Source organism: Triturus cristatus, chromosome 6, assembly GCF_964204655.1.
Source record: "Triturus cristatus chromosome 6, aTriCri1.1, whole genome shotgun sequence".
NCBI classification, from domain to species: Eukaryota; Metazoa; Chordata; class Amphibia; order Caudata; family Salamandridae; genus Triturus; species Triturus cristatus.
In genome coordinates, this window is record NC_140589.1 from 1,400,913,843 (window position 1) to 1,400,936,573 (window position 22,731).

The following is a 22,731-nucleotide window of genomic DNA, read 5'->3' on the forward strand; positions in this document are numbered from 1 at the left end:
GGAAAGTGAAAGTGAAACCCGGGTTGTTTCGACGTGCGTAGCCCAAATCCTACCAAAACAGCCCAATTGGGCTACGCACGTGGAAACGTGACCTAAACCTAAACTAGCAGGCTCCCGGCGTCATGGGCGTACAAGGGAAGCCTTAGCGCCAATACAATGCTGAAATTATACCCGCCGAAGGCGGGGCGGTACCGTGTGTTTTGAAACCATGAAAGAAGCGCTCACGCGCTGACCGGGGCATTGACGAGGCGGCCGAGTGCCGCGTCTACTCGTCTTTTTAAATTAACACGCCTTCGCGCCTCGGACCGCTTCGTTGTCCGAATGCCCCCAACACCTCTCCGCACTCTGCGAGGGCCACGGAGCGCCAATGCGCGTTGTGCAATCAGGGCGCACACGCCTACGCTACCGCTGCAAAAAACGGCTGTCACATGGGAATACAATCACTACGATATCAAAATCACAATCAATAATCCCATCACAAAGTAATAATCGGAGCTCTCAACTTAACTGTCTGCGTGAGCAGCAAAGAAAGAGGACTGGTTCCGGTGTTACTGGCTCTTATGGGGCCCTGCAGGAAGTGATGTATTGTATGCATCATGGGAAATGTAGTTTGTTTTGCATAAAGAAAAGTTTTCATTGGCTGCTGTGAGTAGCAATAAATAGAAAGAGAAGCATAATACTAAGCCTCCGGTCCTGTAATAGAATTCAAATGCCGCGGCTGATGGCACACATTCAAATGCCGCCGAGAGTAACGGCAAATTTTAGAATAATAGTTAATGACTCACCAAAATTCCGCAAATTGCTGCCTGGAGGAACGGTTTTACTGCCGTATAACAGGAAGCACAATTAAACTTGCCAATTGCGCAATAGTCGCCGACGGTCTCGATTATGCTGATGAAAATAAAACGAGATGTGCAAGTAAACGCTACACACATGAACACCCTTCGTGGAGCACATGCCTTTGTTAAATTGATGTGTACCGATGACTAATATATTAATACCATAACAGTCTCAGAAAGTTGCAAATGAAGTTATGTATAAATATTTAAATACACTTCCAAACTCTGTTGGGTTGCAACTCACTCTGCACAAGAAACACAAGGCAGAGTAGTCGCTGTGGGAACAACATGTAATTCTTTGAGCTGCATTTGAAATCGAATTAGAGTAGATACAGCTAAAGAAAAGCCTTGAACAGCCTTAAGTTGTAGTTTGAACAGACGCTGTAGGGACAGCTAGAACAGACCTTTTGAGATACTGTGGGGACAGCAGGCAGATACTTGAGCTGCGTAGAAACTGGAACTGGCGCTATTGCGTTGAGGGCGACCGGTGGGAGGTCACTGGTGGGGCTGATGTGTTGCCCGTAGATAAGTAAGTGCTGCTGTAGATACAGGAGTTGCTTTATCTTGAGAATAGGTACTCCAAATGTCCTCAGAGGTAGCAGAAGGTTCTTAGGTTCAACTCGTCGCCATAAAATTGTAGTAATCAGGTCCAGGCTGATTGTGAGGTTTCAAGAGGAATTATTAATGTTGGTTACAAGATCAGTAATACAGTAGTAGTCAACCCCACCAAGAGCAGCCAGCAAGGCGCTCAGCCCTTCTCCAACTGTGTAATTCCTACACCAACATTCTATGTTACATCATCTCTAGAGTGTTCCACTGGTGGAGCAGTGGGTGACATATAAAGCATAATAACCAAGATACTACACAATTCAAAACAGCTTTTTAAACAAGCATTTGCAATGCAATAGGTCTCGCATTTATACGAGTTTAAGCTATTGGTATTGTAAATGACAATGCATTTTGAGAGCACACTGCCTAGCACAGGATTTGTACGTCCGGTACAAAAGTCTATGTATAGACCAACTCAGAAGGTTAGAATGTTCCCATGCATTGGATGTGAGTGGTGGTGTGATGTGAAATTAACATATTTCCCCTTTGTTTCTGCTTGCTTCACGTGAGTGTTGGTCGATGGTTACCTGCCACAGAGAACGAGGCAAACGGGAAAGCAAGATGTCGACAAATAGGGCAATTGTGTAAAACATTAAAAATAAAAAATAAAACAGAACTGACATGCTCGTAGAAAACCCAATATCTGAATTAGACTGCATTCCCCAAGGTGCCAACAAGTGTAATAATCAGTTTCAACGCCACAAAGTGTCATTAAAAACAATATAAACACAGGTACAAAGCGGAAACGAACCACAGCTTGCGAGAGTAAATAGCGTAAATTGTAAGAAACTGACAGCTCTGTGTACCGCAAAGGTAAAGATGCAAATACAGATCCTGGAGTTTGTTTATTTGATTGCCTTTTGTGTATTGTTGTATGACGCAGAGACATTTCCTTTCGCTCTTATGAAATGCGGTGGTTTTGCAGTGTTTTGTCAGCTTGTCCTTTTGTAAACACAGATGGCTGGGCTGAAATGGCGGGTGGGTTGTGGAGACCCCGGGACCCTCAGTGGGTGAATGTGCTAGCTGCTGGATCGATATCTGGAGCGCTAAAGGTCAAAGTGCGTGCTTCGACTCCGCCTTTTGGTGAACATAAACTCATCTCTGCGTTTCAGACAGTTATACCAACAGCAGTGACTAGGCAATTATGTTTTTAAGGTAGCTCGGTGTATTACTGCACCTACCGCAGAGGTTTGAATATATACCTTACGTGCCACAGGTTTAAATAGTGACGGGCCAAGTCAGTATTTAATCTTTTCGATGTGTAATGAAAGCCATTACGTAGGATAATACTAACAGGTTTTATCAATAAGCGCAAAGAAGCAGTTCAATGTGCACTTTCTAATAGAAATTAAATAATAAATGTAAGTTAACACCAGCACCAGCTAAACAAAGCGGCACCTTTCATGGCGCTATAAAACCACGCTCTGCACATTGGCCCCTCCATGCCACGGAGAGGGAAACAGCTACTTGGTGGGCGCCCTTTTGCCTGTCTAGCATGAGCCGCCGTCTGGCCGGGGTTGACATGGGGCCCCTGCTCTTTTTGCGGCTTCCTGTTATCGCTGCTGTTGGGGGATGAGGGGAAGGTGTGACAACCTGAACAAGGGCTTAAAATAAATAATAACCAGCCGCTTCCAGGGGAGCCTGTCCGCGCTCTGCCTGAGCTAGCAGCAGACCCTCCTACTTCACACCAAACAAGCATGGAGTAAACAAGTAGAAAAAAAATTGTGAGCCACTCTTTTTTTCCATTTTTTTTTCCTTTTGCATTAATCTCGACCCATGCTTTACTTTTAACCATGTTAAAGTAAAGCGCGGGTGCCGCTATTGCTGCAAAAGTAAAGAAATAGAAAAATATATATTTCTTTACTTTTTCAACAATCGCAGCACCCGCGCTTTAGCTTAACATGGCTAAAGGTGAAGCGAAGGGGCCGCCAACGTGAAAAAAAAGTTAATAATTAGAAAAACAAGAGTGGCAGCTAAAGTGAAAGCGACCGTGCTACAAATAAAAAAAAAAGTGCTCACCGATTAATTAAAGGAGACCGTGTAACGCAGTAAGTAAACAATCGAGTCCGGATGGGCGGCCCCAAAAGGAGACAGGGCGGTAACAAAGAAGCCTCGTTTCCAACCACACGCCAAAGTTTAACAGAAACGATGACGCCAGCCAATCAGAATGATGGGCGGGGCTTAAACTCCACTTCTGATATTTCCTCGATTACAATAAGCCTCGCAGAGCGAGCAGCGCATGCGTGCTGCAACGCAGGTCTGCGAGATCTAAAAAGGGGAGACCTGTAGCAAAACCAGGAAGTGTTTACAATGAAGCCGTGTGAAGTGATTTGTACCCTTGTCTGGATGTGTGCAGGTGAACAGTGGGAGAAGGGCGCCAACAGGAGTAGGTGCAATGCCTGCACGGCTGCACCACTGTTCTTGGTAGCATTACCCAGTGTCTGCCCTGCACCCCAGGCCTCTCTGCGCTGCAGCCACAGACCCCAGGGAAGCCAGTCCTCCCATGCGGAGCCCAGTCTATGAACTTTATCCACTTGTCATTATAAGTAACCTGAGGTGGGAAGAGAAATCCGACCCCAGCCCGCCCCTTCTACAGCAGATGGAGCAGCTGTGCTGAGGCCCTGCAGCTTCACCCAAACTGACATCTGGAGGAGGCAGGACTCCAGGGGGCGCTGGTTGCTCATAAAATGCCAAGAACGTGCTGGCAAGCAATGGAGCTGCTCTCCGTTTATGAGTACTAGAAACAGGAGTGACTATCACTTTATACTACATCAGAAGGATGAAAGGGCAAGTTGACACGACCTGAATTCAGAATTGTAACTGCAGATCACATGCAGGCCAGGAGCAGCGGTTTAACTCGTTGACCAAGCTTGGTATTAAAATTAGCAACAAATTGTCAGCTTGTTGCAGTTATCCCTCGGAGGAGGGAACTGGTATCAGCAAAGGGCTTCAGGGGAGAAGAGATTACAATATGTGCCCAGAATCACAGGACATTCAGCCGAAGCCGGGATACGAACCCAGCTCCATATACAAAATGATCCATTCCGTGATTTAGAAATTCAGCCATGCCTTTCTCATAAGGCCCATCACCCTGTACTAATTACATTTATTAATGTTTTAATTATGTGTATTTTTCTTTTCTTCATAGCGGCTCAGGTTGGAAGTGTTGAGAAACAAGATAATACCACCCAGCGCTACAAAATGCGGCCCCTTGAACGTACAGTAGAAGCTGGAAGGAGTGGCGCGGACGACTTCCTAACTTACTTAAATGTATTTTTAGGTCGAGGACTACCGGTCTGCCGAAGGCAGAACCGGAAATCGGAGATTTAATGTTTACTAGAGTGGCTATTTAGCCCGCCTCTCTTTTTGCTTCTCCTCCATTGGCTGGCTTCCTAAACGGAGGGCAGCCATTGGAGGAGAGAGCCGTCCCTCCAAATAGGCTCCGTCTTTTTCAGATTCGGGGGCGTGTTCCGTGCTGTTCTTTCCACTTTTTAGCCACGCCCTTTTTCGAACAGCAGGAACACGCCCCCGAATCCGAAAAAGTTTGGAAGCTCCCATCCGCCATTTTTTATCGATCGTCTGGCCGTGAGGATCTTCTTGCTGTTGCTTTCTCACGCTGCCCTGCCTAGTTAGGCCCTGTATCTTAATTAGTAACCACGTTTCACCTTTCCATCTACTACTCGTGTGTCGCCCCTGCGCTGCGTCCTCCTCGCTGCCCTGCACACCGGGTTTTCACGCCGTGCCTTTTGTTTGCGGTGAGTGTAGTTTCTTTTGGGCACTAAAGACCCCCTCCCCCCCCATGCATCTCGTACAAGGTGCAGCATTGAATAGTCATCCCTATTTCGCCCCGGGCTCTCCCGGTTTAGCCGTGTGGCTGCTGGCAACGGGCTGTGGGTGTTCCTTCCTCCCTCCCTCCTAGCGGCAGGGGAGGAGTGCGCAGGACTCCGTGATTGTTTAAGCTCACCCTGGCATTCCCTTCTGCAGCTGCGGGGAGATTGCGTAGGACCAGCTCCTAGCGCCCTACCTCCCGGACGCGCACACCGGCAGCATGTCCGGCATGATCCGTATCGTTATTGAGGGCCCCGGACCCTGGGGCTTCAGGCTCGTCGGTGGGAAGGACTTTGACCAGCCTCTCACCATCTCCAGGGTGACTCCTGGAAGTAAAGCAGCGTTATCTAATGTTTGTATTGGAGATGTGGTTGTCGCCATTGACGGAAAACATACGGAACATATGACCCATTTAGAAGCACAGAACAAAATTAAAGGTTGCATAGACGAGATAACCCTCACTGTTAACAGGGCTGAATCGAAAATTTGGAATCCACTTGTGACAGAAGATGGAAAAGCGCATCCATACAAGATGAATCTATCAGCTCAACAACAGGATTTAAAACAAATAGGAAGTGCACATAACCGAAGCGCTATGCCGTTCACTGCTGCCACTGCTTCCAGCTCATCCCCCAAAGTGATAACTGCACAGTACAACAATCCGGCAGGACTTTACTCCTCCGAGAACATCCAGACCTTCAACAGTGCCATGGAGTCCAAGACGGCAGCCGTTGCGCAGGAGCCAAGCAAAGCCTCTGAACAGGAGCCGCCTGCCAGTACTCGAGTGATCGACAAAGAGTCTGAGGTGTACAAGATGCTACAAGAGAACCAGGAGACCGACGAGCCACCCCGTCAATCTGCTTCTTTCAGGGTATTACAGGAAATCTTGGAATTGGAAGAAAAAGATGAAGCGACTACTTGTTTAGTATTACTAAAATTTGACACTTCAGACAGCAGTTTCAGCAGAGAGGACAAAGAAGGAATGGGCATGGAATCCAAATACAGAAACTGAAACTTCTCTATCAAGGGGAAACATCACTGCCAAAGTTCAGAGCTTGTGAAAAAGCGACCAGCGAAATCACTTGCTAGTTAATGTTCGGGGGGGGGGGGGGGCTAAGCAAAAATTTCGGGGGGGGCTGAATCTTTAAACAGTAGGCAGAGTGGTGCTGATTTCGGGGGTGGGGGGGCTGAATCTAGGCAGAGTGCAGCTGCGGGGGTTCTTAGAAGGGGTGAACCAACAGCGAGGCCTCATTAACATGCAAATGGTCTTTTTAAAGACCTGTGAAGTGCTCGGGCGCGGCTTTGTGTCTGCCCGGGAAGCGGTCTCATCCCGGGCTGCCACACACGACGGGGGGGGCTGAAGCCCTTTGAGTTCAATGGGTGTTGCGCGCCTGATCACAGGTAAATGCGGGAGAGAACGGGGTTGTTGAGCAGGGCTGGGCTGGCTTGCCCGGGCATCGGGCGTTTCCTGTAGCAAAAGTGCTTCACAGTTAACCTCCCCCATGACCCTCCAGCTGGTCCAACATAATTGCCAGGCCTACTTTGGGGTTCCATTTCGGCCCTGTTGTTGAGTATCCTACCCAGGGCTTTAAGTGGGATAAAAAAAAATGGGTGGGGGTGGGGGGCGGTGTTGCGCGGGGTCTATACGACTTGTATTTTGCTGTCTCTTTTGTCATTGCATCCAGGCATAATGATACAACAAGTAACATGATACCTACAACAAGTTAGGACTATTGGCTTTGTCAATCGTTGTTAGTTGCATAAGATAAATTAGCAGTAACTGTGGCTTGTATATAATATTGAAAAAGCATCCACTTGAAGCCCTAGTGACACCACGACAATGTTACTGCTCCTGAGTTTCAAAAAGAGACAACAATATAATCATGCAGTGGCTGAACTCGACAGATTAAGAAATATATCCCAAATTATATATAACAGTCGGTAGACGCATGCCTCTACAGTGTTCTCTTATATTTTGAAACCAGAATTGGTCAAGTTCGTATCCTTTCAAAGTTCCCTTTTCAAACAATCATTATCAACGCCAAGTCTGGCCCTGGCACGGTAGTGCGATTTTTGTTTAGTATTACTAAAATTTGACACTTCAGACAGCAGTTTCAGCAGAGAGGACAAAGAAGGAATGGGCATGGAATCCAAATACAGAAACTGAAACTTCTCTATCAAGGGGAAACATCACTGCCAAAGTTCAGAGCTTGTGAAAAAGCGACCAGCGAAATCACTTGCTAGTTAATGTTCGGGGGGGGCTAAGCAAAAATTTCGGGGGGGGGGCTGAATCTTTAAACAGTAGGCAGAGTGGTGCTGATTTCGGGGGTGGGGGGGCTGAATCTAGGCAGAGTGCAGCTGCGGTTGTCTTAGAAGGGGTGAACCAACAGCGAGGCCTCATTAACATGCAAATGGTCTTTTAAAAGACCTGTGAGTGCTCGGGCGCGGCTTTGTGTCTGCCCGGGAAGCGGTCTCATCCCGGGCTGCCACACACGACGGGGGGGGCTGAAGCCCTTTGAGTTCAATGGGTGTTGCGCGCCTGATCACAGGTAAATGCGGGAGAGAACGGGGTTGTTGAGCAGGACAGGGCTGGCTTGCCCGGGCATCGGGCGTTTCCTGTAGCAAAAGTGCTTCACAGTTAACCTCCCCCATGACCCTCCAGCTGGTCCGACATAATTGCCAGGCCTACTTTGGGGTTCCAGTTCGGCCCTGTTGTTGAGTATCCTACCCAGGGCTTTAAGTGGGATAAAAACCCCGCACATCTGTATGTTCTGTATCCAAACCCTCTATGTCTTCACCTTTCTGTCTCCCCCATTGCACCATCCATCCATTCACCTACCCCTCTACTCATCCACTCATTCATCCATCCATCCATCAACTCTCCTACCCGCCCACCACCCACCCACCCATCCATCCATCCATCCACCCATCCATCCATTCTCCCATCCATCCATCCATCCAGCCATCGTTCTTCCCATCTACCTACTCATCCATCACCCTTCTGTCTACTTCACCTTGCTTCCACCCATCCTTCTGCCCTCCTGTTCAAGCCTTGTTCTCCTTTTTTCTTTTACGAGGTATCTGCCTCTCCCTTCATGTCCCCCCCCACACTTTTGGCCCTTATTTGTTATTTCCTTCCACCTGTCGGTCTCTCTCCATGCATATGTATCTCTCTATCCTGTCACCTTGATTTCCATCCACACATTCATTCATGTCTCTAAGTCACTTCCCCTCTCTCTCTCACGAATCTCTTTTCTTCCATGCATCTCTTCGCCCTTCTTTTCATCCCTCTATCTTCTATTTCCTTTGCCCATCTCTCTGTCCGCCCCTCAGCTATCTCTTTCCTTCTGGACACCCTCCTTCCTGTTTCTCTCTCCTTCATCCCATCTCTCCTCCAATCTCCAATCTTCCTCTATCCTCCACCCTTTTCTGTTTACTTATATCCATCTGATCTCTTTATCTATCTTCAGCTAATGCCAATAGAAATGACAATGCCATTTATTTAGGGATACAAAAATGATAAAAAAATAATGAGCAATACCAATAGCTCTACCTATAATATTGCCGAGACCATTGCATTGTAAATGCTTGTTTATTCTTTCGGCCTCAGAAAAAGCTCATTTGTACCATGGATTTCGAAGACCCTTCCGTTTTTAGCTTTAGTGTGCCCGGTCGCAGCACGTAAAACGCTTTCACTTTCTGGGGCATATGTTTAAAGGAATGATTTCTGCACTCCACGTCATATCAAAGCACACATGATGCGCAGACCTCTTCCTATAGACACAAAGAGGCGGCACCGCCTCATCACACCACCCAAAATATTATTCCCTAGCCCCCTCACGCCACCACAGCGTCCGAGCAGGGACTGGTAACTGTGCCGCTGACCGCGGCCCCCGCAGGGGGCCACTCGGCGGTCGGCGCCTTAGTGGCCCCGGGGCCCCGGTCACCCCTCCCCACTCCCTCCTTCGGGGGGGGCGGGGGCAGGGATCCTGATTGTTGCCCCCCCTCTGTGTCGGGGGCCGGAAGTGACGCGCAAGGCGCGTCACTTCCGGGCCCAGGTGTGAGGGGAAGGCTATTTAGCCTTCCCCCACCCTCACTGGCGACCTCTTTGTCGCCCGTTTGGGCTTTATTCGCCATGAGATGATTCGGGGGAATGTAAAGGGGTACTTCGACTTGAATGGAGTACACCTCTCCCAAATAGGCATGGACCTGTTGTATTGGATTTAAGCGAAGCAGGTAAAGAGCTAGGTTGGTGGGGGGCCCTGGCTGCGACGGTTAGCCGCCTCCAGGGCTGTGGCGGAGTTACAGGGCGATCTGGAAGCAGGCCGGTACAAAGGGTACCTCTGCGCGGCACCACGTGGTGCCTGAGCCAAAACGAGGAGCCTCCAGAGAGGTCCCGGAAGCCGGTCGGCGCCCCGCTAGGCCTGCGGGCGGTTGTGGGCCTGAACAACCGGGGGCTTGCTATGCGACGCTCCGCCCCGAGAGGGGGGGTGTGAGTAGAATTTCAACGGCACGTGATCGAAAAAAGAATCACTTGGGGGGCAGCACTTGCGGGTCGTTCCCGTGCTGCCCGGCTCATCAGGCGGGGCAGGTGAAGTAGATGGCCGCCTGCCCTTGGATCGCCCGTAAGATAACCCACCTATTACATATCCTGGAATTATGTAATAAATCCTGCAGCATTTGTTACCCATTTACAACTGTTTCTTGTGTCTTCTTTGGGTAACCTAATTTGGGGGAGGGGGAAAGCGGGGTGCCCCTGGGGGTACTATGCTCTGTGGTGGTAACTGTCTCGGAAGCTTTAACCTGATTTACTGACCTAAGAGCCCGATGTCGAGATGTGTAACTTGTAGGTCACGGGTTCGGTCCTGCAGATGAATAAATGTAGTACTACTTTTTAAGTGGCACTACGAATAACAAAAATGTTATACCAAACGCTGTGAGATAAACAGAATCATAGAATGAAAACATCATTTATTTCAAATGAAGGTTGAAAAAAAAAGATGAAAATATAATTTATTTGAAACAAATAAGGAAACCCCTACATTTTAAATCCAGTTAAAAGTCCGTGCCCGCCCAGCAGCGACGTAAGCAGAATCCTGTGAATGGAACTCTTGTGACATCATCGGCCCTCCAATGTGATGTCACGAGGTCCAGGCTACCTGCAGAGGGGAGGCCTCGGCCGCAACAGAGACTAAAGGAGAGACCGCTGTTGGAAAGAATGTCGGGTAGGATAGGATCTTCTTTCAGGTGCAGATCAGGATCATTTTTGAGACTAAATAATTGGCTTCTCTTAAGATATTGGACTAACCCCGTGCCTTGCCTGCCCACCCCTCTTTAAACTGAAACACATGGCATCACCCAGAAAGGGGTGATGTATGATGACACGATGAAAAGTCTCCATTGTGACGCGTCCTCGGTATAAAAGGCTGGTAACCAAGCGGCTGCGGCATTCACTGCAGGTCACCGGACGGAGAGGACACTACTGGCGGCTGCAGCTGGTGACAGTGGGATGCGGAGCTGCAGGGGCCTAGCAGGCTCCAAGCGAGAAGGGGGCAGGGCCAGGGTGTGTCTAAGGGGGCAAGGTGAGTAAATGAACCAAACGAAAAGTGAACTGAAAACTCAACTTGAAAACAAAGTGAAAACGAACTTGAAACTGACGTGAAATTCCAACTCCCTTCCCTTCCACTCCCTTCCCTTTCCCTCTCGTTCCATCCTTTCCCACCAGCTTATCTGCCCTTCACCCTTGTCTTCTCTCCCTTCCAATCGCTTGAGAGACCCCTTCATTTTCGTTCCTCTGTCTTATGTTCTTTCCGTTTTCTTTTGCATTTTGTTTTTTTAACTTTGTTTTTTTTCTTTTTCTTTTCTTTTTCCTTTTCTTCCCCTTCCATGTCTCACCGTTCACCTTGTATCTTCTTCTCCCTTCCCTCCTTATCTATCTTTTCTACTGTCTTTTCATTCCCTTTTTCATTCCATTCCCTTATTTCCCCATCTCCTCTCCCCTCCCTTTCTTTCCATTGATTCCTTTTTTTCCTTCCTCTTCCATCTCCGCCTCTATCCTCTCTATTTCCTTCTTGATCCCCTTCCTTTCCTTTTCCCTTCAGCCCATCTTCCTTTCCTTTCCATTCCATTTTTCTTTTTACTTCCCCATCTTTTTTTCTCATTACCCCTTCCCTTCCATTTCCATCCCTTCCCTCTTACCCTTCCCTCTCCTCTCCTCTCCTCTCTTCTCCACTTCCCTTCTCTTCCCTTCCCTTCCCTTCCCTTCCCTCTACTTCTCTTCTGTTCCCTTCCCTCCTCTTCCCTGCCCTCTCCATCCCCTCTCCCCTCCTCTCACTTCCCTTTCTCTTCTCTCCCTTACTGTTGTCTCTCCAGTCCCTTCCTCTCTTCCCCCTTCCCTCCACTTCCACTCTCCCTTTTCTCCACTTCCCCTCTACCTTCCCTCCCTTCCTCTGCCCCTCTCCCTTTCTTTACTCTCCCTTCCCCTTGTCTCTCCCTTCCTTTCTTCCCTCCGTTCCCTATGCTTCCCCTCTCCCTTCCCTACCCTTCGTCTCTCCCTTCCTCTTTCCCATCCCTCCCCTTCATCTCTCCCTCGCCTTTCCATCTCTCCCTTCCCTCCCCTGCCTCCCTTACCCACTTTTCCCTTCAATTCACTGTCTCTCTTCCCCCTCATCGCCCTTCCCTCCCCTTGCCTCTCCTTCCTCTTTCCCTTCCCATCATCTCCCTTCCCTCCCCTTAGTCTCCATTCCCTTCCCATACCCTCTTCTCCCTTCCATTCCCAGTGTCTCCCTTCCCTTCTATTCTCTCCACCTTCCCCCATCTCACTTTCCTTCCCTTCCCCTCCCCTCTCCATACTTCCCCTCACCTAACCTTTATCCCCATTCCTCCCTTCACCTCCCACTCCCCTTTCCCTCTCTACCTTCCACTACCTTCCCCTCATCTCCCTTACCTCCCCTCCCCTTCTCATCTCCCCTACCTCTCCTTGTCTCCCTTTCATCCTCCCTTCCTCTGCCCCTTTTCTCTCCTTCCACACTCCTTCCCTCCTCTCACCTCTATTTCCCCCCTTTCCCTCTCCCTTCCTCTCTCCCTTCCCTCCCCCGCTCCCCTTCCTGTTTCCCTTCCTCTCTTATCTCCCTTCTCTCACTTTCTCCTCATCTCTCCCTTTCCTCCTCTCTTCCCTCTCGCTTGCCCCGTCTATCATCCCCCTCTGTCCTCTTTCCTCCCCATCACCTCTCCCTTGCCCTCTTCTCTCCCTTCCCCATCTCTCTCCAACTTTTTCCCTCACCCTTTTCTCCCCTTCCTCTCTACCTTCCAATTCCCCTCTCTCCCTCCTCTGACCCTTCTCTTCCCCTCTCCCTCCTCTTCCCCACATTTACCTTCCGTCCCTTTCCCCTGGTCTCCCCTTCCCTTCCCTTCATCTCCCTTCCCTCCCCTTTCTCTATCCCTTCCCTCCCCTTCCTCCATCCCTTCTCCCCATTTTCCCTTTCCTTTCCCTCCCCTCCCTTCCTTCCCCTTCCTCTCAACTCCCTTCTGCCCCTCTTTCCCCTCTCACTTTCCTCCACTTCCCCATCCTCTTCCCTTCCCCTTCGCTTCTACCCTTTACCACCACTTCACCGTATATCCATTCCCTTCCCTTCATCTTCCCTCACCCCCTTACTCTATCCTTACATTTCTCTATCCCTCCCTTTCCCACCCTTTCCCCTATTTTTCCCCTTATCTCCCTTTCCCTCCCCTTTCTGTTCCCTCCCCTTGCGATCTTCCTTCCCATCTCTCTTCCCCATTCCCCTGGTCCCCCTTCCCTCCCCTTACCCTTACCCTGGACTCCTGTCGCTCTCTTCTCCCTTCACTTCTCCTCATCTCCCTTCTCTCCCCTTCCCTTCTCCATTCTTTTCCCTCACATTACTCCCCTTTCCTCCTCTCACCTCTCCTTACCCTTCCCCTCATCTCCTTCCCGCCCCTTCTCATCTCCCCTCCTCTTCCCCTTTTTTCTCTTTTCCCACCCCTTCCCTCCTTTCACCTCCCTTTTTCTCCACTTCCCCTCTCCCTTCCTCTCATCTCTCTCTTCCCTCCCCCTCCCTGGCTCCCCTTGCCCTCTTCTCTCCCTTCCCCATCTCTCTAATTCTTCTTCCCTCCCCCTTTTCCTCTTCCTCTCTACCTTCCTTCCCTCCTTCCCCTCTCCCCCTCCTCTGTCCTTTCCCTACCCTCCCCCTCACCTCACCCCCTTTCATTCTCTTCCTCTCATTTCTATGCTGTCTCTTTCCCATGGTCTTCCCTTCCCTCATCTCCCTTTTCTTCCCTTCATCTCCCTTCCCTCCCCTTTATCCCTTCCCTCCCCTTCCTCTATCCCGTCCCTCCCCTTCCCCTCTCCCTTCGTTCCCCTCCTTCGTCTTCCCCTCATCTCCCTTCTGCCCCCTCTTTCCCCTTCCGTTTCTCTCCGCCTCACTTTCCTCCCTTTCCCCATCCCCTTTCCCTTCTCCCCTTCCCTCCACTTCCCCTTATCTTCCTCCACTCCCCTTCCTCTATCCTTTCCATACCCTTCCTCTATCCCCCCTTCCTCTCCCTTCCCCTATCTCTCCCTTTTATCTCCCTTCCCTACTTCCCCTTTCCCCCTCTCCCTACCCTTCACCTCTTATCTCCCTTTCCTTCCCCTCTCCCGTCTGTTCCCTCCCCTTGCACTCTTTCTTCCAATCTCCCTTCACCTGCTCCCCCTTCCCTCCCATTACCCTGGACTCCCTTCCCCTCCTGCTCTCTCCTCCCTCCACTTCCCCTCATCTCCCTTCTCTCTCCTTCCCCTCTCCATTATTTTCCCTCACCTTACCTTTATCCCCCTTTACTCCCCCCACCTCTTTCTTACCCATCCTCTGGTCTCCCTTCCCTCATCTCCTTCCCTTCCCCTCTCTTCGCCTTTTCTTCTCTCCATTCCACCCCTTCCCCTCAGTTCCCTTTCCTCCCATTCCCCTCATCTCCCTCCCCTTCTCATATCCTCTCCCTCTAATTGTCTCCACTTCGTCCTTCCTTCCTCTTTTCCCTTTCTCTCCTTTCCCACTCCCTTCCCTCCTTTCAGCTGTCCTTTTCCTCCCCTTCCCCTTTCCCTTCTTCTCTCCTCTCCCTTCCCTCCCCTCCCTTACTCCCCTTCCAGTCTCCCTTCCTCTCTTCTCTCCCTTCCGTCCCTTTCCTGTCATCTCCCTTTCCTACTCTCTTCCCTCTCACTTGACTCCCAATCCTCTATCCCTTCCCTTCTCCCACCCCCTTCTGTGCTCTTCCCTCCCCATCACCTCTTCCTTGCCCTCTTCTCTCCCTTCCCCATCTCCCTCCAACACTTCTTCTGTTTCCCTTTTCTCCCCATCCTCTCTTTCTTCCTTCCCTCCTCCTCTGTCCAATCCCTACCCTTCCCTTCCCTTCTCCTCTCCCGTCCCTCCTCTTCCTTTCATTTTCCTCAAGACCCTTTCCACTGGTCTCTTCTCCCTGTCACCTCCCCTCCCATCATCCTCCTCCCCTCCCCCTTTACACTTCTCCTTCCTCTATCCCTTCTCTCCCATTCCCCTTTTCTTCCTTTCCACTTTCCCTCATCTCCTTTCCCCCCTTTCTCTATTCCTTCTCTCCTTTTCCCCTCTCCCTTCCTTCCCCTTCCCCTCAACTCCCTTCTGCCCCTCTTTCCCCTTCCCGTTCCCCTCTCCCTCTCACTTTCCTCCCCTATCCCCTTCGCTTCTACTCTTTCCCACCACTTCACCTCATCTCCATTCCCTTCCCTTCATCTTCCCTCACCCACTTACTCTATCCTTTCATTTCTCTATCCCTCCCTTTCCCATCCTTTCTCCCTTGCCCTCTCACTCTCCTATTTTTCCCCTTATCTCCCTCCTCCCCTTTCTGTTTCCTCCCCTTGCGCTCTTCCTTCCCATCTCCCTTCTCCCATTCCCCTGGTCTTCCTTCCCGTTCCCCTGGTCTCCCTTCGCCTTCCCTTATGCTCTCTTCTCCCTTCACTTCCCCTCATCTCCCTTCTCTCCCCTTCCCCATTCTTTTCCCTCACCTTACTCCCCTTTCCTCCCCTCACCTCTCCCTACCCTTCCCCTAATCCCCTTCCTGTCCCTCCCCTTCTCATCTCCCTTCCCCTTCCTCTTCCCCTTTTTTCTCTTTTCCCACCCCTTCCCTCCTTTCACCTCCCCTTTTCTCCACTTCCCCTCTCCCTTCCTCTCATCTCTCTTCCCTCCCCCTCCCTTGCTCCCCTTCCCGTCTCCCTTGCCCTCTTCTCTCCCTTCCCCTTCCCCATCTCCCTCTAACTCTTCTTCCCTCCCCCTTTTTCCTCTTCCTCTCTACCTTCCTTCCCTCCTTCCCTTCTCCCCATCCTCTGTCCTTTCCCTACCCTCCCCTTCCCCTCACCCCCCTTTCCTTCTTTTTCCATAATTTCTATTATGTCTCTTTCCCCTGGTCTTCCCTTCCCTCATCTCATCTCCCCTTTCTTCCCTTCATCTCCCTTCCCTCCCCTTTATCCCTTTCCCCCCTTCCTCTATCCCTTCCCTCCCCCTTCTTTCCCCTCCTTCGTCTTCACCTCATCTCCCTTCTGCCCCCTCTTTCCCTTCTGTTTCTCTCCCCCCTCCCTTTCCCCATCCCCTTCTCCCCTCCACTTCCCCTTATCTTCCTTCACTCCCCTTCCTCTATCCTTTCCTTACTCTTCCTCTATCCCTCCCTTTCCTCTCCCTTCCCCTCCCTTTTATCTCCCTTCCCTACTTCCCCTTTCCCTCTATCCCTACCCTTCCCCCCTTATCTCCCTTTCCTTCCCCTCTCCTGTCTGTTCCTACCCTTGTACTCTTTCTTCCCATCTCCCTTCCCCTGCTCCCCCTTCCCTCCCATCACCTTGGACTCCCTTCCCCTCCTGCTCTCTCCTCCCTCCACTTCCCCTCATCTCCCTTCTCTCTCTTCCCCTCTCCATTATTTTCCCTCACCATACCTTTATCCCCCTTTACTCCCCTCACCTCTTCCTTACCCATCGTCTGGTCTCCCTTCCCTCATCTCCTTCCCTTCCCCTTTCTTCGCCTTTTCTTCGCTCCCTTCCACCCCTTACCTTCATTTCCCTTTGCTCCCATTCCCCTCATATTCCCCCCTTCTCATCTCCTCTCCCTCTCATTGTCTCCCTTTCATCCTCCCTTCCTCTTCTCTTCTCTCCTTTCCCACTCCCTTCCCTCCTTTCATCTGTCTTTTTCCTCCCCTGACCCTCTCCCTTCTTCTCTCCTCTCCTCCTACCTTGCTCCCCTTCCTGTCTCCCTCCTCTCTTCTCTCCCTTCTCTCACTTTCCTGTCATTTCCCTTTCCTACACTCTTCCCTCTCACTTGACTCCTCGTCCTCTATCCCTTCCCTTCTCCCACCCCCTTCTGTGCTCTTCCCTCCCCATCACCTCTCCCTTGCCCTCTTCTCTCCCTTCCCCATCTCCCTCCAACTCTTCTTCTGTTTCCCCTTCCTCCCCATCCTCTCGTCCTTACTTCCCTCCTCCTCTGTCCATTCCCTACCCTTCCCCTCCATTCCCCTCTCCCGTCCCTCCTCTTCCTTTCATTTTCCCTTCCCTTCTCTGCCCCTCATTTCCATGCTGTCCCTTTCCCTCCTCTCCCTTTTCTTCCCTTCATCTCCGATCCCTCCACTTTATCCCTTTCCTCCCCTTCTTCTATCCCTTCCCTCCCCTCCCCCTCTCCCTTCGTTCCCCTCCTTCCCCTCATCTTCCTTCTGCCCCCTTTCCCCTTCCGTTTCTCCCCCTCTCACTTTCCTCCCTTTCCCCATCCCTTTCCCCTTCTCCCTTTCCCCACACTTCCCCTTATCTTCCTTCACTCCCTTTCCTCTATCCCGCCCTTTCCTCTCCCTTCCCCTATCCCTCCCTTTTATCTCCCTTCCCTACTTCCCCTCTCTCCCTACCCTCCCCCCCTTATCTCCCTTCCCTCCCCTTGCACTCTTTCTTCCCATCTCCCTTTCCCTGCTCCCCCTTCCCTCCCATTACCCCGGACTCCCTTCCCCTTCTGCTCTCTCCTCCCTCCACTTCCCCTCATATCCCTTCTCTCTCCTTCCCCTTTCCATTATTTTCCCTCACCGTACCTTTATCCCCCTTTACTCCCCTCACCTCTTCCTTACCCTTCCTCTGGTCTCCCTTCCCTCATCTACTTCCCTTCCCCTCTCTTCCCCTTTTCTTCTCTCCCTTCCACCCCTTCCCCTCATTTCTCTTTCCTCCCATTCCCCTCATCTCCCTCCCCTTCTCATCTCACCTCCCTCTCATTGTCTCCCTTTCGTCCTCCCTTCCTCTTTTTCTTTTCTCTCCTTTCCCACTCCCTTCCCTCCTTTCACCTGTCTTTTTCCTCCCCTTCCCCTCTCCCTTCTCTCCTATCCCTTCCCTCCCCCTCCCTTGCTCCCCTTCCCGTCTCCCTTCCTCTCTTCTCTCCCTTCTCTCACTTTCCTGTCATCTCCCCTTCCTACTCCCTTCCCTCTCACTTGACTCCCCGTCCTCTATCCCTTCCCTTCTCCCACCCCCTTCTGTGCTCTTCCCTCCCCATCACCTCTCCCTTGCCCTCTTCCCTCCCTACCCCATCTTCCTCCAACTCTTCTTCTGTTTCTTTTTTCTCCCCATCCTCTCTTCCTCTCTTCATTCCCTCCTCCTCTGTCAATTCCCTAACCTTCCCTTCACCTCCTTTCCCTTCTCTTCCCCTCGCCCGCCCCTCCTCTTCCTTTCATTTTCCTCAAGACCCTTTCCCCTGCTCTCCCCTCCCTGTCACCTTCCCTCCCCTCATCTCCCCCTTTACACTTCCCATTCCTCTATCCCTTCTCTCCAATTCCTCTATTCTTCCTTTCCACTTTCCCTCATCTCCTTTCCCTCCCCTTTCTCTATTCCTTCTCTCCTTTTCCCCTCTCCCTTCCCTCCCCTCCTTGCGCCTTCCCCTCATCTCCATTCTGCCCCTTCTTTTCCCTTCCCTTCCCATTCCCCTCCCCTTTCCTTCCCATTCACCTCCCCTTTCCCTCCCTTCCACCTCCCTCCCCTTCCCCTCTCCTCCCCTTCGCTTCTTCCCCTTCCCTCCACTTCCCCTCATCTCCCTTCCATTCCCTTCATCTTCATTTACTCTTTCCTCTATCCCTCTGCTTCCTCTATCTTTTCCTTACCCTCCCTCCCTTCCCTCTCCCTTCTCTCATTTCCCCCTTTCCCGCACATCCCACCTTATCTCCCTTTCCTTCCCCTCTCTCTTCTGTTCCCTCCCCTTCCCTCATCTCTCTTTCCCTCTTCCTTCCTATCTCTCTCCCCCCTTCCCCTGGACTCCCTTCCCCCAGACTCTCTTCCACTTCTCCTCTCTCCTCCCTCCACTTTCCCTAGTCTCTCTTCTCCTCTCTCTTTGCTTCTTACCCTTCCTTACCTTTACCTCCTCTCCCCTCCCCTTCCCCTCTACTCTCCTTTGCCTTCTCCCTTCCCTCTTTTCCTTCCCTCCCATTATGTTCCTTTCCCTCCCCTTCCAATCTCCCTATCCCTTCCATTGCCATCTTCTTTCTCTTCCCTTTCCTCCCTCTCATCTCAATTCTTTCTCCTTTCCCCTCTTTTGCCCCATCTCTCCACTTCCCCTCTATTTCCTCCCCTTTTCCATTCCCTTCCCCTCATCTCTCCCTTCCATCTCCCTTCCCTCCCCCATTCTGCTTCCCTTCTCTTTTCCCATCTCCCTTCTTTGCATTCCCTTACTTCCCATTCCCCTCATTTTCTTCCCCTTCCCTTCTGTTCCCCTCCTCTTTTTGAGGTCTCGCCTAGCGTTGCTGTGCACATGCCCAGCTCGCTCTGCGAGAGTATTGCCGATGAGTACTTTGAGAAAAGGGCTTGAAGCCCCGCCCCTTATTCCCATTGGCTTGCGTCACCGTTTATGTTAAACGGTGGGCTGCCATTGGAAATAAGGTTTCTAGGGTGCTTCCTTTTCGCTTTTTGGGCCGGCCCATCCGGACTGGCTTGCCTGCATTACGGCTGTCGTGACTAAGTTTCTTATCAGAAGCTTCGTCATGCTGCCTTGCACGCGCCGATTGGGTGCTGCGAGAACGCTCTTCATATGGTAACAGGCTTGTTTTAGTAGAATTTCCGCATCTTTGGGTGTCCTTCCAAGGTGTCTGGTACGTCAGAGTGCACCTCCAATTCCTCACATACCATTGCATGTTAATGGGCTGAGGCCTGCTAAGACCATCCATCCTCTCCGAATGGCCCCTAATTTACCGCTCTGCCACTTTCATAGCATCCGCACATACATGACCGCATTTTGTAACGCCCATCCATGCACCCCCAAAGCCACCCGATTATACCTATCCTCCCCAAGTGCACATCCACTCGAGCCCAATGCTCCACTCCCGCTGCTATACGAACCCTGCACACGCGACCCCCGCCCGCAGGACTGTGTTCCCTTAGAGTGCCTACAACGTCCCTCGCCACCCCACCAAAACAAAATACTCCCATTCAACCATACCCAAACCTCAGTGGCTCTTTCCCTGTCTTCACCTGCCCTACGGGGCCCAGGTAGAGGGGTGCACTCACACCCCTCCCCCTTAGAGGCCCAGCCTTTGCTACACCGCATGTCCCACCTGCTGGTAGTTTCCCAGACCGCGTCCGTTGTCCCAATCCCACCGGCCTCAGAAGGATGAAAGGCTGAGGGCATGACAACCGAGCCCCTAACCCCCGCCCATGACTCGAGCAGCTTCCTGCATCCTCTTCCTAAGCATGAGAGCTACACCAAAACCGGCAATCGTGGAGGGCAAAGGACCGATGACTCCCCTCCCCCCTCGTTCCACCGACCTGTCCCACCGTGATCTGGGCTGCCCCCATCCCAAGTACGCGCCTTCCCTCAACTCCAGGACACATCTGCCTGCTCACAGAAGCCTGCCTCGGCGAGCACAGTGTATCCACCGCGAGGAGGCTGTGGCAGCCTACAAGTGCCTCCCTTCCAGGTGAGTGCAATGGGTTAGCGCCTAGAAGCCATGAGGCTTTCCAAGCGCTGCCCCATCGGGGGAGATGACCGAGCCAACACAGTGCTATTGTTTCTGGTTAATGAACCAAGGGCCGGAAGCTATCCGAGTGATATTCGTGGTGCGCGCTGAGACCCTACTCACTTGCTCACTTTGCCACTGGATTCAAACAAGCCTAGCTGAAGACGGCTGAAATGTCAGAAACCGGTCCTAGGAAGCTTGTTTCCAGTCCAGAGAAGGCATAGCTTGGCAGTTCGGGCTGGACTGTTCCCATGAGGCACAGGGTCAGACTGATTTGCATATGGCCATGTCTGAACTGGGGTGGCAGAGTGGGCTAAAGAACGGTGATGGATCAAACCCAGATCTGTTGACTGGGTGTGAGTGTTTGATTGGTTCTGATGCTCCGTCCATCGCCACCCCCTTTTGTACCGCTTTGTTCGCCATAAGTTGGCAGGGTATGCTCAGACATTGAGTCCCTTGCTCACTTTGCCACTGGATTCAAGCAAGCCTGGCTGAAGACGGCTGAAATGCCAGAAACCGATCCAAGGAAGCTTGTTTCCGGTCCAGGGAAGGCATAGCTTGGCAGTTCGGCTGGACTGTTCCCATGAGGCACAGGGTCAGACTGATTTGCATATGGCCATGTCTGAACTGGTGTGGCAGAGTGGGCTAAAGAACGGTGATGGATCAAACCCAGATCTGTTGACTGGGTGTGAGTGTTTGATTGGTTCTGATGCTCCGTCCATCACCACCCCCTTTTGTACCGCTTTGTTCGCCATAAGTTGGCATGGTATGCTCAGACGTTGAGTCCCTTGCTCACTTTGCCACTGGATTCAAGCAAGCCTGGCTGAAGACGGCTGAAATGCCAGAAACCGGTCCTAGGAAGCTTGTTTCCGGTCCAGGGAAGGCATAGCTTGGCAGTTCAGGCTGGACTGTTCCCATGAGGCACAGGGTCAGACTGATTTGGATATGGCCATGTCTGAACTGGGGTGGCAGAGTGGGCTAAAGAACGGTGATGGATCAAACCCAGATCTCTTGACTGGGTGTGAGTGTTTGATTGGTTCTGATGCTCCGTCCATCACCACCCCCTTTTGTACCGCTTTGTTTGCCATAAGTTGGCAGGGTATGCTCAGACGTTGAGACCCTTGCCCACTTTGCCACTGGATTCAAGCAAGCCTAGCTGAAGACGGCTGAAATGCCAGAAACCGGTCCTAGGAAGCTTGTTACCAGTCCAGGGAAGGCATGGCTTGGCAGTTCGGGCTGGACTGTTCCCATGAGGCACAGGGTCAGACTGATTTGCATATGGCCATGTCTGAACTGGGGTGGCAGAGTGGGCTAAAGAACGGTGATGGATCAAACCCGGATCTGTTGACTGGGTGTGAGTGTTTGATTGGTTCTGATGCTCCGTCCATCACCACCCCCTTTTATACCGCTTTGTAATATGAAGGAGGCAGTGATGGACCTCCGTCATAAGCACATAATGTCAACAGCCACTTCCTGCTTCCTGGTTTTGAAAATGAGCATGTCTCCTCACTTATGAGTGCACACAAATCCCAGGTCTACCGGTGACAGTAGATACATATTTGGTTCTTATGTCATTTGTATAATGCAAGCCTGACCGAAGTATTGCCTCAGTACTTGTCCCACGACCCTCCAATGTTTTCATTGCACACCGGAGACACATTTTGGTTTGAGAATACCTTTAGTTTTGTGTTAAGGTGTCTTTTGATTTGTTTTATTTATTAAGGTGTAGGGTGCATATTTTAATACTGTGGAGATTGACCTAGTGGGCGATACAATTTGTTTACACATCAAATGTAGAAAATATGGGGGAAACAGCCATTACAACGCGGTCATAACCACACGTGACCGTCACCAAGAAGCCATTACCAGCATATGCCTTTACCATGCATGCCTTTACCACACATGCTTTTACCACGAGTATGCATTTACCACGCATGATAAAGGCATAAGCGTGGTAATGGCTTTGTGGTGACGGGCACGCGTTGTAATGGCTGTGGGTTAAGTGCTTAAAATTAGTTTATAGGTATGCGTGTGACCAAGTCTGATGAGATCGGAGGCCAAGGACAAACACCGGGATGTCTGCGTCAGGAAATCTCATGGCTCACAGAGAAGGTAGGTGGGAGGTAAAATAAAAATGAAAGTGGCAGGTAGAATAAAAATGACGGCGGAAAACTACTAAAATGGCGGAGGACGGAGTATGTAATCCTGGTTTGGCGCCCCAGGCAACACGTTTAAAAAAAATGAAATAATATAATTAGAATATGATTATTAATATTAATATATTATAAACGTGTAGCAGTGGATGAGGCACACGGTCTGGGAGAACAGAGCGGCAATTTAGCACCTGAAATGAGGAGAGGGTGGCTTGGCGAACTTGGAGAAAAAGAAAGAAGCGTGGTCTTGGAAACGAGGCTGCACATGCGTAGAGACAACTGATGCAGAAAAAAAACCGGAAACAACCAATCTCGGAGGTGTGGACATGGAC

The 22,731-nt window shown here is 51.0% G+C and overlaps 1 pseudogene; it reads left to right on the forward strand.

Annotated features, from left to right (window-relative positions):
- Positions 1–5,437: 5,437 nt before the first annotated feature.
- The window catches only part of LOC146821463 (PDZ and LIM domain protein 1 pseudogene), a 52,015-nt pseudogene continuing 34,721 nt past the window's right edge, over positions 5,438–22,731 (forward strand).